Genomic DNA, 16,828 nt, shown 5'->3' on the forward strand with positions numbered 1-16,828 from the left:
TAATTTTTGGAAACAGATCTTGAACATAAGAGTGTGAACATGAGAGTCTGTCATCATGTCATGGTTGAGTAAGCACACTTTCAAAATTATGCAAGAAATGTTAAAATATTCTGTTAATATACAATAAAGAATGACCCTTGTGACTTTTGAAAAGTGACATTTTTGCCTTTGATGTTACCCACTCATGCATGGCTCACTCGATCAACTCCTTTTAAGGAAGTTACAATGGTCAATCAATAAGTGAAAGAACAGTCTTGCAAAGTCAATTTACTCACAACATTTTTGTTCAGAAGTTATGCCAATTTGATGACAGAGGGAGTTCCTTTTTTGTTGTGTTTAAATGGCAAGGTGTGAGGCAAAGACATAATTAACTATTTGCCTATTCTTCAACTTTCTTGTGAAAATTAGCAAAATATCACAATTTTGTAACTTCCCTAATTTGTGTGCAATTTTGATCAAAGTTTCACTGTTGTGCTTGTGAAAATGTACTCTTTCTTTTCAGACTAACTTTAACTGGTCAGAATTTCACTTTAAACTATGCAGAAAGTTGTGAATTTTTAAAACTCTTCTATATATCCATTGATGTGAAAGCAGACCCCAACAAATTTGTGTATTCTGATGAGAAGAATATTTTACAATACAAACTGCAGCCATAACATTTGACCTTAAGTTGATGCTTGTCCACCAACGATGAAAATTTGCTAGTAAATGTCACATTATGCTGTAAATCAGGAGTATGCTATGCTGTGCTGATGCCTTGCAGAAACAATGTGGAGCAATGATAGCAGGCGTTACATCTGCCAGAAGCACTCGCTACTGATGAGAAAGGGGGTAAATCATTGCAAAACACATGGAAACTCCCGGACCCCCTCATTTGCGATTTTTCAGACTTGGTGTGAACGGGGACCATCCTGGTGCGTGTAGCGCCAGCACCTCGCATACAAGGACACATAACGACTGCACATGCTCGTAAGTTTGCACCCTACACTTGCATATCATATGGCCCAAGTATGATTTATGCACCTGCAGTAAAATGGAAGTGCGTGATTAATAAACTTTAAAGGACATTTCTCCCAGGTGTGCTTCTTCATTGTGAGGAGCTGCTTTTCTTGCTGATGGTTGGGGGGGGGGGGGAGGGGGAAGACAAATCAGAACCACCATAACATCAGCTTTCCTTATTTACAACAAGGAAAAGTAGAAATTATGCGGTGCGTAATGTATGTCCCCGCCGGAAGTAGCATTTTGTAGCAAAATGTACAATATAGGTCAAAGGTCAAGGTCAAAGGTCACAACTGAAATTCTGTGTAGAAGTTTCAAAGCTCCCATGTAGTGCTATCATATAAAGCAAACAGAATCAAAATTGGCTCATAAATGACAGAGAAGTAGCAAATTGAACATTTTGATCACACACGGACGCACACACACACGGACACACGCACGTACGGAGCCCGTTTCATAGTCCCCTGCTCGAACTCGTTTGGCGGGGACAATTACAGCCTTTGGATAACTATGGAATAGTACTGGTAACTTATTGTATAAGCTGTTATTTTCAGGAGGGTTTGATTATCGCAAATTTTGCAAAGCGCTGCTGGACTGCATATTTAACAACACGCAAAAATGTCGCCATGCACTGGGATAAAAATGCACTGGGATAAAAGTGCACTTACAACAGCTTCGGTGTCAATTCACAAAAACAACATCTCATGGAAATGTCTGTGACCTCATTTGTAAAAATATCTGTATCCCTAAAAATAACAGCTTATACAGTAACAGAAGATCCCTACATTCTAGCACGGAGATAGTTCTAGTGTAGATGACAGTTCATCATAGGAATGGGTTTGTTACAAACAGTAAAAAACAACAACAACACCTTCAATGACATTTTACAACACAGATAGGCATAAGGGGATGCACCGATTTATTTATCATCATGCTTGAAATAGAGAACAAAAATTTGTAGAAAAAAAATCCAAAACGTTTACAAGCCTTATGACAAACTTGTTAAACCTTCATGCACGATGCAAAAAGAATACTGTGGTATACAGGCAGAGAGTTAGAGAGACAGGAGAGGAATAGAGAATAATAATCATCAAGAAAGCATACCAACCGACATGACACCAAAGCAGATGAATGGGAAGAGACAAAAGAGGATGATGAAAGAAAACTAGATACTTGCATCCAATTCAAAAGCTCCCCTTTAAATATATCAAAACTTTGGTTTGATCACTGCCAAGTCAACTTGGTTGATGCAAATTCTGCCTAACTCTAGGACAAGGCATGAAATATGGATGATTGATATCCGCACTGGCTCATGTGACTAAAAATAGCACTATGACTACACTGCGGGCCATAGAAACCACAACCTTGGATCATTCCAGGTTTGACTGACACAAAACAAGATTTATTATGTTACCTGTCTGGACTCTTTCTATCTTTACTTTTTAAAAAAAATTTCAACATGTGTGTGTGTGTGTGTGTGTGTGTGTGTAGGTGCGTGGGAGTGTGTATGGGGGGGGGGTGTTAAAGGAAATATCATTCTGAGATGATTATTGGTTGTTTATACGCTTGAGAGAAATGATTGCAATTTAGTAAACAGGAGAAGACTTGTAAGAGTCAAACTATCAGACTCCACAAATGAAACTTCATAAATCATATGAGGCATTCTAAACATGCCTCATATTTTGAGATAACTGGAGGCTCTTCTGTTTGACCTCATCCCCAGCTCCCATTAAAGGGAAATGTCCCTAAAACATATATCATACTGTATTACATTATATATATCTATCAGGGCTTGACACCAACTTTTTCTACAGTGGCCCATTCAGGTCCATTTGGGCCACTAAGATCTTTCAATTTGAAAATTTGGTGGCCTAAAAAAAAGAAATGTAGTAGGCCAAAAAAGAAGGAAATACAGAGATCATTTCTTATTTTAGCTGCCTGATCGAGTCACCAAAAGATAGCCTTTTTGAAAAATTGGTGGCCAGACATCAATTTCTAGTGGCCCTGGGCCACCAGGCCACCAGGCCACAGCTAATGTAGTGCCCTATACATGGATTCTACAAATACAGTAAATGCTTTTTCTTCCTTCATCAAGAAAACTATATAAAAAGACATTATCCATTGGAAGACTTTACTGAAATGGATAATTTCCTAACCAAGTCTATTTCCATTGATCAGTAGTAATCAGATCATGAAATGAAAAGTAGCAGTCCATCAATATTTTGATTTCATGTTTTAACCGTTCAGTCATCTAGAAACTGGCAGCCTAAGGCAATGTCTGTATCCTTTTAAATTCTTTAACAAGATGAAAAGGCCTATGTGGCATACATTCTAACTAAACTTCATTGTTAATCATATCTTATATTTAAAAAAAAAATCTCAATGACTTTGACTGTTTTCCTTTAATTCTTTCAAACAAACAGACAAGTTTCTGGTATCGGCGCATGAATGCGAAACAGGAAGGCAGCAAAAATATGAGCAGCATAAATCTGTCTGAGATTTACGACCCTTTTATGGTCTAGGAATGGCTAGCACCAGTAACCCTGAGGAAGCAGGGAGGGGGAAAGGTGGGAAATCATTATACCAAGATGAAGATACAAATTTTCACCACATATGGTGCTATCTTGTCTCAACTTCAGACATGTTCAGAAAGTTCTGCTTCACAGCAGTGAGATAGCCTCCTTGTCCTATCATGTACATCCACTCCCCCCCCCCCCCCTCCCCTTCAGCTCAGCAGATCTCACTTCAACATAGAGGGCAGCATTGTGGTTTGAGACTAAGTCACTTCTACACACACACAGAAAAATGGGAGAATAAAAGAAGATGCCTAATCACTAGTTCCCACAACATATTGACTTGCTGAAAGTATTTTCACCTTAATGACATTATCTGGCTTAAAGTGAAAGTCCAATTTATCAATGATGGTATCAAATATCATCCATGATGATAACAGCAGCAACAAAGGATGCTATCACGATATTCATTGTAATGATAACAATAACAACACACAGCACTAGCACATGATGGTCACTGTTTAATAAAGACTGTACGTGGAACAATTTATTGGATTTTGATTTGACTACTCTCATTTTGAGCCTTTACCTCATGGCGAAGTGTCAAATCTACATTTTATGGCCACATATTTTGATTTTTACACAGCCATCCAAAATCTCTTTGTTAATTTCACAAAACATTTCTAACTGGCATAAAATGACAAGTACACTTTAACCTTCTCTAGACATTTTCTTTTTTCTTTCCTTTTTTTTTTTTTTTTACAGAGAGCCTTCATGTTCATTTTCATATAAAAATATTCAATTGCAAAGACTGACAAGTAGGGAGCACTGTCTGTACTGGGAAAATGAACATTTAAGTATCCCTGTAATGTTAGGCTCATTTTTTGTAGGGAAATATTAAAACAGCAAAATTGTCATATTTGATCTTTCAATTTACACTGCAACAAAAACTTGCATTATCACTACAAGTGCATGTTTGAGAAATTTTTTGAGCTATTTACCACATTCAATTGGCTTGGTGGCCTGCATGCAACCTACAGTCAATTAGTTCACAATAGCCCTTATTGGCACAATTCCTTTACAACCTTTGCCAAAATGTTGCAAGTTTCCTAAAAGTGTTAATTTGCACTGTCAGTATGAATGGGACTCCATTCTAAGTTTACTTTGTACCACACACTGGTATCTATAATGTTAACACAATGTCACTTACAAACTGATTAGTTTCAACTTTAATTAACCATCTTTTTGCATGTTCTAATATCTTAATATCATGGGAATAATAAATACAAGTTAAAATTAGAAGAAAATAAAAACACTTATGCTATGGCACATACATTTTCCAAGAGTCAAAACTGAAGGGAATACTTATGGAACTCACATCCTGTGAAGCAGTGAAACTGCGTCAAAGAGCAAATCATAGTTCAGAATTTTCAGTAATTTTTTTTTTTCAGATTGCTAAAAAAACCACACAAACAAATCAGTACCTATGTCAGAATAATACCAGAAGATTATTTCTCCTGTTCTATTGAGCTTGAAGAGTAATGTCTTTACACATAATGCTATGAAGCAATCAAATGGTGCGGTAAAACAAGACCATTTACTACACGAGCTTGGCAATGAAATAGATTTGTTTGACAAGTCTAAAACCACATTTTCTTCTTTGGTAATCTGTCTGTGACTTGCTTTAATAACATACCACAGCAAATTTTGAGTCCTCACACTTCTTATCTCAAAGTTTCATCTTAGTCTTCAATTTGATAGCTTTATCCGGATCTGCTGTTTGAACAGCTATTCTGTTCTATGGCTGCACTATTTGTTTACAAGTCTGATAAAAGCCCATTGAGGAACCTACTGAAAGTTGACATATTTTATTTCTTTTGTTTGCAGAATTCAATAATCAATTACAAGAATTATTCATGGATTCAGATGGATAGAAAGCAATGAGGGAGAAGAGCAAGGTATTTAAAATCTAATAAGAAACATTTAGCAAAACCTTTAATAACATCAATCTACAAAGCTAAATGGTCCATTTGTATCATTTGTATAAACCCTCTCAAATGGCTTGGAATAATTACATAGGGGCATTTTGAATATGAATAAAACATCAAGATGGAATTTTCAGACATCTAATCAAGGGCTTTAATTTGATTGCCAGTGTAACACGTTGTGTTCATTTTCTGAGGCAATTCTTTGCGTGGACAAGGCGGATATTAAGGCAGAGTAAGGTAAATCATTAGCTAACTCTCTCATTACCTATCAAAGCACGTCTGTCACCAAGACCGCTTCAGAAACGTCAATCATGTGAAAAGTCGTGATAAAAACCCGACGAGACATAATGTGCGACCAGAGACACATACGGTGGAAAAGGGGGGAATATTCTGCCACTTGAAATTGAATTATCGGTTTAAATTCACTACCTCAAGACATTATTGAATTATTATGCCTAAATATTCAATTGCCAAAATATCAAATTATATATGCCTAAATATCTCGGTATTGCAGCTAAACCGAATCATACGCATCACGGACTGTGTGAATTTTACGGATCTGAGATGGCGCTACAGAAACAGCTCTGTCTTTAACTGTCCTAATCAAATTGTGTCATGGGGTAACGCCTCTTGCAGATGAAATTCTTCCCTCCCCCCCCCCCCCCCCCCCCACCCCATCACCTTTTCTGTTTCTCTTTTCTGTAAAAAGAGGAAACAGAATGAAATGAGAGTTGGTTTTCTTGGTTGGAGCTCTAAACCAATCACACACATGGGTATCCCTTGAACCTGCGTGAAAATTTTTGAAGGTAGGCATAAGTGTAGTGCTCATGGTCTGTGCAAATTCTGCAGCGGGGAAAATAGAAAATTACCACCTCACCTGTGCAAAGAACTCCTTGTTTCCCCCTCCTCTCCGTACCTGCATTCTTCCACTTACGTACCTTTTCTTTTTTTCTCTCTTTTGTTGTTGTTGTTTCTTTTTGGTCCATCAGAGGGTGAAGCAATGGTCATGAGAGCGAATCAAATTTGATTATCCGCAGTGTATAACTCGATAAATGATGCACACAGTCGCACCCTCCCTGCGATTGATCGGGTCTCCCTGAAAATATGAATAGTTATGAAGCGGCGATAATCACTGAGAGACCCTTGAACTGCCTGCCTATCCGGGAGAGGAAATGAGTTCTGTGGTGGTAGGAGGCGCTGTGTGGGTCACAAAGTTCCGGCAGATTCTTCTAACTCCTTCACCTCCCTCTACACTACCCAATTTTAAAATCAAATTCCAAATCCCATTTCCTTTCCAAAATGTGATATTGAATGTGTTGCATGCTCCTGAGCAATACACCTTGTTGACCCACACATTACATCAAATAGGAAATGGAGAGGTTCCTTGCCCCTAAAATCAACCATGAATTCCACAGATTTTATTCCAATATAATTAAATTTCACAGGTATAACATTGAATTCAAGCTATTTCATATGCTGTGCACCAATTCTCATAGTTTGGAAAATATTATTTCACAACTACTGACCCCTGAAGAAAACCTCAACTCCTACCCTCCTCCCCATCTTTTTATCATTCCTTATTATCTTAAGGAAAATTTTCATTTTGCTGAAAATGTCACTTTATTCAAATTCATTAAATTCTTGCATTACATTGTTTAATACCCAATTTTTTTTTTTTTAAATGGCTGGTACTAAAACACTGATTAATTCAGTACTTATTTGCCTCGAATGGGCAATTTGTCAAATGTCACTTTATCTCAGTTAAAATTGCTGTGTTCTTAATCAGGTGTTCTTTTGGTTGTATATATATATATATTTTTTTTTAAAGAAAGAAATGTTGATCACCGGGTACAATCAACTGGCTGAGGGTAAAGTGAGCCTGCTTCTTCTATCCAGTCATGCAATTCAACCAAACAGGGTGCAGAATTGCACAGACAGAAATGAAGGGCTCTGGATAAGTTTTTGAAGCATTTCATTCAAAGATAGAAAGCTGAAGAATTACCATGGCAATGATCTAATATTGCTTGTTCACATACTTTGCATTTCCTGCTCTTCTCAGGGCCTTTTTTTTTAAAACATATAACACAAAGAGCAACAATAACATTGTTCAAACAGCTCATGTAGATATCAATCAATAGGTCTTTGTTCTGGAATGATTCAGCTGTGTTTCCATTGTTGCAGCAGATGGTTTAGCACTGCTGTCATCACTGACCAATCTGAATCTACCAAACTCAAATTATATTCTTGGTCAAGAGATGGTCTGCTGTCCAAAGACAGCTTCCAAGCAGGATCAATTAAGTTGTCTGTAGCTACATTCTTTCTTCCTTTGTTTCTTTCCTTGCTTCTTTTTCTTTGATACCTCACATGAAATTCCATGTCGCCAGGCAACCATAATATATGTCAACACATCAATCAGCCTCTACTCATGTCAGCCATGAGCAAAGGATTAAAGATGTGTGATGCACAAATGGGGGACGGAGGAGGGACAATGACAGGAATGGGAAACAGAGAAAAAAGGAGGAGGAAGAAGAGGAGGGGGAGAAGGAGGAGAGAGAAGGGAAAGGGAGGAGGAGGAAGAGGATTAAGAGGAGAAAGAAGAAAGACAGAGCATGGGCAACTTTGGTGAGAATTAATCTACAATGTAGGAAGGATATCCTAATCACCCTCTTTAATAATATATCCCTTTTATCCCACTCCTCAAGGGATGCAGGGCAACTCTGTGACAATCCTCTCTTCACCATGCCTTGATTCCTGGGAACAGCAGTGCTAGGAAAATGTCAACATATCTCCAGCCTTGGCTTGAAATGAGTCCGGAGGAAGGGCCAGAGGTGCCAGAGTCCCAGTTCCAGTCATAAATGTTTTCTCTCACTGCTTTTTGTTCTCAACTTTCTTTCTCTCATTGATTTGAGCTGTCCTGCTCTTCCCTTTAGCTCTTGTCCGTGATGATCTGGCGCAGTGCATGTGGGTGATGACACATTTCATCACGCAAGGGAGAGGAAGGAAAGTGACATGATAATATGCTGGCTATCCTTGGGATCTGATATGGCCAGTGGTTGTAGAAGTGTTTAAAGATCCCGAATGTCAGATGACAGAAAGCCCGAGTGATGACAGGCAGGTATTGTCACGACTGGCCATCACCACTCCTCTCATGCTCCAAACAAATCTTCCTCAATTTTGTTTTAAACTAATACTTATCAATTCCTGAATGCATGCACCTTGAACAGTACATCCTGTGTTTACCAGGGGGAACACATTGGAACAGAAGACTGTGCTAAGGACACCCAGTCTTGAATGCATGATCTTGAGTTCAAATCCCACCAGAGAAGACATCCCTGCACAAGATATGTACACACTACTGTAAAACCAGACATATTTCCGGGCATGAAACTTTCACGAATTTTGCGAGGAGCAAAGATACGCAAAAGTGTTTCTCTGCACAAGGCATTGAATGCCAGTGGCAATTCACGAAAGTTTCATGCTGTGAAAAAGGCCATCAGCTCCAATTTGCAAAAGTTTCATGCCATAGTTCTGATTTTACAGTTTGTGTCAATTGGTGTCAGTGAAAAAAAAAAATCATGCAATGATTCCTTCCTTTCTCTATCCACTTCTATACAATGTACATTCTTATGACACCCTCTCAAACAAATGTACTAGATAGCATGAACAAAACATGAATACCGATACCTCTCGAGACCCCAGCTGGACAGACACTTTCAACTTCGACTGGAAAGGAAAAATTGCTGAAACAAATGTTGCTAGGCTTCACTTCTCTATCAGGTATCACAATCATCTTGAAGATGACATCAAGGAGAAAAATATCACATATGTGTAATGATTAAATGTTTATTGCTTAGGGGGCTCCATGCACCTAACTTTCTAATGAAGGCCTTGAAAAATAAACCAAGAAGTGCCATTACAGGACTGTATTTGTGGGTTTTGCTTCATAAAGGCTTATTCTTCAAATATACAGCTCCATGAGCATTCTCAATTACCGCAAACAAACCGATAAAATTTGTACTCAAAGAGCATGATCTGTCTTACTCTTGAACACTACTGTCACAGCTCAACTGAGGCAGGCCAACAAAAGTCGGAGGGGTGAGCACGGACTGATTTCTTACTCCAAATTGTGGGCTCTCTACGTAGTCAATTCTCCTGTGATCATGGGAATAGCAATAATGCATCAACTCTGCTCTGCCGGACTATCCAAGTCCTGCCAAAAACCAAACCAGGTCAATCTCACTCCCTTGAGATCTCTGCCTTTCAATGTCTGATCAGCATAAGAAACACACATGGACACTGAGACAGACAAGTGGAGTGTGAGTGCATATCTTTTCATGCAAATGTGCTAATTTCAAAACTCTCACAATCTAGCCACATTTTTACAGTTATCTATATTAATACATATAAAAGATATTTTTACATGACAATTTATTCTTATAAAAACCAGGATGGAGAAGCATTGTGAAGAGCACAGAACTGTAAAAGTTGTCGTTTTGATTTTAAAAGTCATTTTGAATAACGACTTGGCACTAAATTAAACCTTCCAAGTATGTGGTCCTAGCATGCATTCATGCAAAGAGCATTAACTGGGACACCCCCTCCCCACCCTGCATCCAGCTCAAAAGGAGAGAAAAGGGTTTTCTCCTTTTTCATATGTTTCATTCTGCTAAGTTTCTTCAGCAAACACTACGTGTCAGGCATTAATACTTGATCAAATCTCTCTCAAAGTCTTTCTGTTTTTTTATGTACTGTACAGGAATTTGCAGGACGAAATGTACAACTGCCATCCCGCTTTATCCTGAAATCTTTTATTGGACACATGCTAAAATCCACCAATCATTATCTAATCAGAGCAACTGAATGGCCACTGACAGTTAAGAGTTCGTCATTTGAAAGGAAAGTATCCATAAACCTGTTGCACACAATAACAGAGGAGTACCTCCATCCATTTCCTACTCTTTTCTTCGCCCCCACCCCACTCCACCCAACCACACACAAACACACACACACACACACACACACACACACACACACACACACTCCCAATTTCTCTCTCCATCTCTCCTTTTTCATTTCTGGAGACGGCATCCCAACCTGCATCTTCAAATCGCGTTCACGTCACAGTTAGTTAACACAAAGATGAGGCAGGTAGGGGCAGGAAGACGCGAGACTCTCGGATTGATAGGAAAAATTAATGACCGAGACGATCTGGAAGCATCCAAATCACATCCCATCCTCCGGTCTCCTGTCCTTCCTCTTTCTCCTGATAGCCCAACAATTATATTCCCCAAAATGTATCAGGCCTTGGACAGCCATTACTGGAGGGTAGCTGTAATGAAAGGGAAAGATACAGACCAAAGAAAATAAAAACGACACAAAACTAAGAAGAAAGGGTCCAGATAGCGCATAAGTTGCTCTTAATGGAAAGTGAGCATCCAAATACTTAGCCAGCCATTTGTGCATGTTTTCATTAAAAACAAAATGAGAGTTAGAGAGAGAAAGAGAGAGAAAGAAAGAAAGTGAGAGAAGGAAAAGAGAACAGGACAAACTTTCAAATTATTGTCACTTTTGCCTGCATTCCAGAAATCCTTTTACAACACATTAAGAATAGCTTTTGTCCTTACATCAGAAGTATATAATTATTAAGACTGAGTCATATAACCTTGAGATCTACGTTTGCACTTTTTGCACAAATTGTGATCAGATAAAATGCAATATTCTGTTTCAAGATGATAATTGTCAATTCCTCTTTGTCAGATGAATGACTTACAAAAATCTGACAACAAATTTCACATTTTAAACTACAATTTATTATCACAATCCTGAAAATAATGCCACATCCACTATGATTTGTATTCATTCACCTTTTCTTTTCTTTTTTTTTTCCCTGGGGGATATCAAAGTTATCTTTAATATCTCCGATGGAAAATCAAATCAATTTAAAGATTCCAGTATAAAAAGGCTTCATCAGCTACTCCTAATAAAATCCATGGAGAACATTTTCAGGTCATGTCAATACAGCTGCATGACCACTTCTTAATTACAAATTATGCATTTAACATCTGAAATTATGAGTTTTTACTGGACATTTCAAACAATTCACTCAATAGGACCCTAATGTATCTCTGCATCACTCTACATCTTCTTGGTAGATTTGTGATTTCAAAGCTTTTCAGAATCAAAGAACAGGGGGGGGGGGTAACATTCTAAACTAAAGAAAATTTATACATACATTTATACATTAATATCTATTATCTTGCACAAAACTAAGACTACATACTGGCACAGATACAGCAAAACCTTTAGAAGTAGAAGCCTTACTGCTCAGTGGCAGAACTTCCACCTCCCTGGTCCTCCTTATGTAGTAGATTGGCGTCTTCCTTTCTGATCCCTGCCCCTCCCCCCCCCCCCCCAAAAAAAAAAAAAAAAAAAAAAGGAGGGGATGCTCATCCTTAGACCTTGGTCCTTCTGAGACCAGCCTATCAGAATGTATTACCTAAGTACACATGTATCATTTGGCCATTATGGGATGTTCTTTTTACCGACAGTACCCTCTCCAATAGTATCACATTTGGCAAGATATTGGAAACCTAATGGAGTGGGTGGGGGCAAGGATGGCAATTAAACAATTCTCTGTACATCTTTCCCCCTTTTTTGTCTCTACTAAAGATAGCTACCCCCTCTCTTTACTCCCTATCCCTCTCGCTCTGTATCAATCTATCTACCTACCTACCTATCTATCTATCTGTATCAGTGGAAAGCATTTATTCTATTACATCCAATCCGATCTCTCAACTGCTATTTCATGTGTTTCCTCACATGCCAGTGAAGAAAGTGACTATCTTTACTCAGAAGAGCTTTTAGCCGTTATTACATCCCTCCCGTCTTATGTCTTTCTCTATGACATCTCCCAATTTCCTTTCCAATGAAGGAAGGGCATGCCCCGACCAGAAGCGAAATGCAAGTGTAAGGTTACTTTGAGGGTTTACCAGTTGCAGACACAGTGACATGATATACTGGGGAGGTATACCTCCACAGATATACAGTATGTCCCCCAAAAAATTACAATCAGATATTCGCATTGATAACACCCAATATGATTAAAGTGTCTCAATGCTACTTAACAGAGTCTTAAAATATAACATCTTAGCTCTATTTTGCAGAAAACACCATTCAATTTGGTTAAGCGGTCACAGAGAAATGTGGATTGTTGTAAAGCATGTCATGAGTCTGATTCTTCCAAGTTTAGCACTTCGATGCTCTTGTGTGTTAATATGATAGACAGAACTTGGAGGGAAGAGATTTCTGACATCCTCTACAAAACTCCTCATTTCTCTTTGACCACTGAAGCAAATCGAATGGGATTTTCTGTAAGATGTGGGCAATGAGATATAGTTTCATACCCTGAATTTGTATTGATTGATTCACTATTTTTAAAGGTATCATTGCGGAGGGTCCCGTTGTAATTTTTTGGGGGACATACGGTACATAGGAATCTAGAGAGAATGCATCTGTGTGTATTTGTGTTTTGCTTTGGTTTTTAGTCACAATCACAGTTTTAATCAACACTACTGCAGCCCCCAAATCACACATTCTAGCATTTTTTGTTTGTTTTATTTCTAAGGCTAACCGAACGAATGTGAATTTAGGACAAAGACAGGAAGCGCTGTTGTGAAATGGACACACAAACCTTCTCCTCAGCTAGATGTGTCAAAAGTTGCCATTGAAAAGTTGCTGATCCTTGCCAACTTTCTCAATCCAATAGAAGTCACGTGTCTGTTCCCATCCAACGTATCTGAAGCCAGGGTGTCATTGCAGATAAAATAGGAGACACGTCACACTACTTTCTCTCCTATAGTTCGCTCTATTCCTTCATCAACCCATTACAGCCTTGTCCATTAACTAAAGCCAAATATCTGGGGATTTCGCTTTCCTTGACAATGCAACAAATAAAGAAGGAAAAAAAAAAAACCCACACACACAATTATACTCTTTAGACAATACAAAACATTGCATCATCTTCAAGCATTTGCTCCTACAAGATAGGAGAGTATTGGAGGATTTTGACATGAGATAGGACCACGTTTCAGATGACTGATTTCTGAGGTCGATTTCATTTTTATTTCATTTTCATTTCATTGACAAATTCAATTCATATTATACCAACAAGAAAATACTGGGCAGTTTGATTACCTCTAAAGTCACAATTCTAGTTTGTGTTAAGGTCCTGTTTACCTTTGGGAGCAGTGATCTAAAAAATGTTCAAGATATCACATTTTATGCATATGTGTAGGTCTGTGGTATCACAAAACATCCTACCATATAAAATTTTTGCAATAAAGCCTAAGGAGATATCAGTATTTTTCTAAATAAACCATTACTGTAGATGGTTTAGTCTGGAAACATTTTTATTAGAACTATTGTTCACATTTTGTGTATTTAACAATACTTAACATCAATTTTATGGATTCAAATTTCTACAGTGGTTGTTTCTATCCCCAACTCACATTTTAGAACTATTTTAAAGCACTAATGCTGGGTTTTTGTTTCATCTGCAAATGGTAAATTATGGTACATTAACAAACTCAAGTTAAAAGCCTGAAGTTTTAGGCTTTAATCTGGTTCTACACAGCATTTCATTTCCCCCTCATCTCTATGTTCTTTTACGTTGTTAGGTTTAATGAATTTGTTTTTCCGACACACCTGCCAAGCGTCTTATCTCTTTGCAGATATAGTTACTGCAGCGTTTCACACCAGATCTTCATTTATGTTATGAAAGAGATAAAAAGAGGAGCACCACCCACATTGAAGCACTTCAAGAAAATTATGTGAAGTGATATCCAAGCCTCGGTCTCAAATCTTGTGTCAAGCACAGAGATGATTCTGCAGTGATAATGCTTTACTATCTCAATCAGGTGTGTTTTAGGAATTTCATCAAATTTGAGCTTGTTCACTCAGTCTTGCAGGAGAAAGATGGGTGATGTGTTTATTGAACAGAACTGGTAACCCTGTCAAACTGAAGTCAAGTTTGCATTCTTCTGACAAAACAAGAAGATTCATGTGGGATGACTCTTCTGGGTTTTTTACATTCCACATGTTAAGAAGACATGTGGGAGGCAAAAATAATCAGAGAAAGTTGGAAACAATCACATTTTATCAGAACAAAGTTTGCAAGGTATATTCACCTTTCCTGCAATAGCCATGTGTGGTACTAAAATTTTGAAAAAGACAATTATTTTCCATGAAACCTACAGTATTTTGGGCAAAAAAACAAAACAGTACTAAATACTGAAAAAGAAGAAGAAGAGGTAACAGTTGACATCTCTGGTTATCATGTTACACTTAAAGGACAAGTTCACCTTCCTAAACATAAGGATTGAGAGAATGTAGCAATATTAGTAGAACACATCATTGAAAGTTTGAGGAAAATCGGACAATCCGTTCAAAAGTTATGAATTTTTGAAGTTTTTGTGCAGTAACCGCTGAATGAGAAGACTACTGCAGTGTGTGAATAACTTAGATGTCACATGCGTACAACAATATAAGGAAAATATAAAGAGAATTTCACAAAATTTCATCTTGTGAAAAAAGTACACATTCCCCCGACTCGTTACGGACAAATGTTATGGGTAATATTATTCCCCCTACCTTTAGAAAGAGGCAAGTCAAGTGCTCTATTATTATGCGAAAAAAGTGAAAATATGTTGAATTTTCTTTACATTTTCTTTATACTGTTGTACGCATATGACTCACAAGCTGTAGTAGTCTCCTCATCCAGCGGTTCCAACACAAAAATTTTAAAAATTCATAACTTTTGCATCGATTGTCCAATTTTCCTCAAACTTTCACTGATGTGTTCCTCTAATAAAAGTAATATTGTTGCATTCTCTCAATCCTTATGTTTATGAAGGTGAACTTGTCCTTTAACTGAGCACAAAGTACTCCAGAGAAGATTGAGCTAAAAAAAAAAAGAAGAAGAAAACTAAACAAAACAAAATGATAAAACATTCCAGTTAAAGACCAAAGAGACCAACTGTGCTGAAAGTCTGGAACATGGGCATGTCATCTCAATTTCTGACACATAAAGTAAATCAAATATGACCATGTACTTCACTAGAGACATTCAATCAAGCAGCTAAGAATAAGATGGCTCTTAGTCCTATTAGAGGTACACAAGGCAGTCTGGGAGTACATTTCCTGCTGTTGTGTCATTCATAATGCCATGAAAGTTTTCACTTGTCTGATGCCTTTCCTGAAATATCTCTTTTAATTGCTTGTCATTTAAAAAACAGTGGCTTGGGGTAGAAAATTGAGACTGAGTGTTTTTTTAATCTGTGATACTATACCAATTTCATAAAGTTGCTAAAAAATGATTAAATACTTGAAATGTTGTTCTTGTTTTATTTGCTCAGAGGCAATATTTTCTGTCAATGGCTTAAAAAAAAAGAAACAATAAAACACACACAGACACATACACACACACACACACACACACACACACACATACTCACTTGTGCATCAACTATCCCCTCCCCCCCCCCAAAAAAAAAACAAAAACAAAAACAGGAAAGAAAGAAAACATGATTAACATTCCTACAAGGAGAGGGGTGCCTCATAGAACGTGATGCACTAAATCTGGCATTCAAAGAATTTTCAGCAGGTGTCGTGATGAGGGAAGGTCATCCATGCATGCCTGTATGAGGTATAGCCCTCTACTCTTTGGTCAATTATCATGTCATCAGCATGCAGGACATTTCCAAACATTCATTGGTCTCGCTCTCCTCTCCCCCCCCCCCTTCTTATCTATCTCTTCATTCTCTTTCTATCATTTGTTAAATTGATTTAAACGACAAGTTCACCTTCATAAACATAAGGATTGAGAGAATGTAGCAATATTAGTAGAACACATCATTGAAAGTTTGAGGAAAATCAGACAATCCGTTCAAAGGTTATGAATTTTTGAAGTTTTTTTGCAGTACCCGCTGGATGTGAAGACTACTGCAGTGTATGAATAACTTAGATGTCACATGCGTACAACAATATAAGGAAAATAAAAGAGAATTTCACAAAATTCCATCTTTTGAAAAAAGTACACATTCCCCTGACTCGTTATCGATAAATGTTATGGGTAATATTATTCCCCCTGCCTTTAGAAAGAGGCAAGTCAATTGCTCTTTTATTATGCGAAAAAAGTGAAAATATGTTGAATTTTCTTTTATATTTTCTTTATACTGTTGTACGCATATGACTCACAAGCTGTAGTAGTCTCCTCATCCAGCGGTTCGAACACAAAAATTAAAAAAATTCATAACTTTTGCATCGATTGTC

At 37.7% G+C, this 16,828-nt stretch overlaps 1 protein-coding gene across 2 annotated transcripts in view; it reads right to left on the minus strand.

The window, feature by feature from the left end:
• Nucleotides 1-6,330: 6,330 nt before the first annotated feature.
• LOC139717203 (uncharacterized) overlaps nucleotides 6,331-16,828 on the minus strand; it is a 38,740-nt gene continuing 28,242 nt past the window's right edge. The window contains exon 3 of one of the 2 annotated variants that reach the window (XM_071628705.1): nucleotides 6,331-6,596. The gene's annotated coding sequence lies outside the window, so the exon portion shown is untranslated. Of the gene's footprint in view, nucleotides 6,597-10,698; nucleotides 10,830-16,828 lie in introns of those variants that run through there. The other variant, XM_071628704.1, reaches the window with a different exon arrangement.

The sequence above is a fragment of the Diadema antillarum genome, unplaced genomic scaffold (assembly GCF_040938485.1).
Source record: "Diadema antillarum isolate AM-2024a unplaced genomic scaffold, OU_Dant_1.0 scf00000072, whole genome shotgun sequence".
Lineage (NCBI taxonomy): Eukaryota > Metazoa > Echinodermata > Echinoidea > Diadematoida > Diadematidae > Diadema > Diadema antillarum.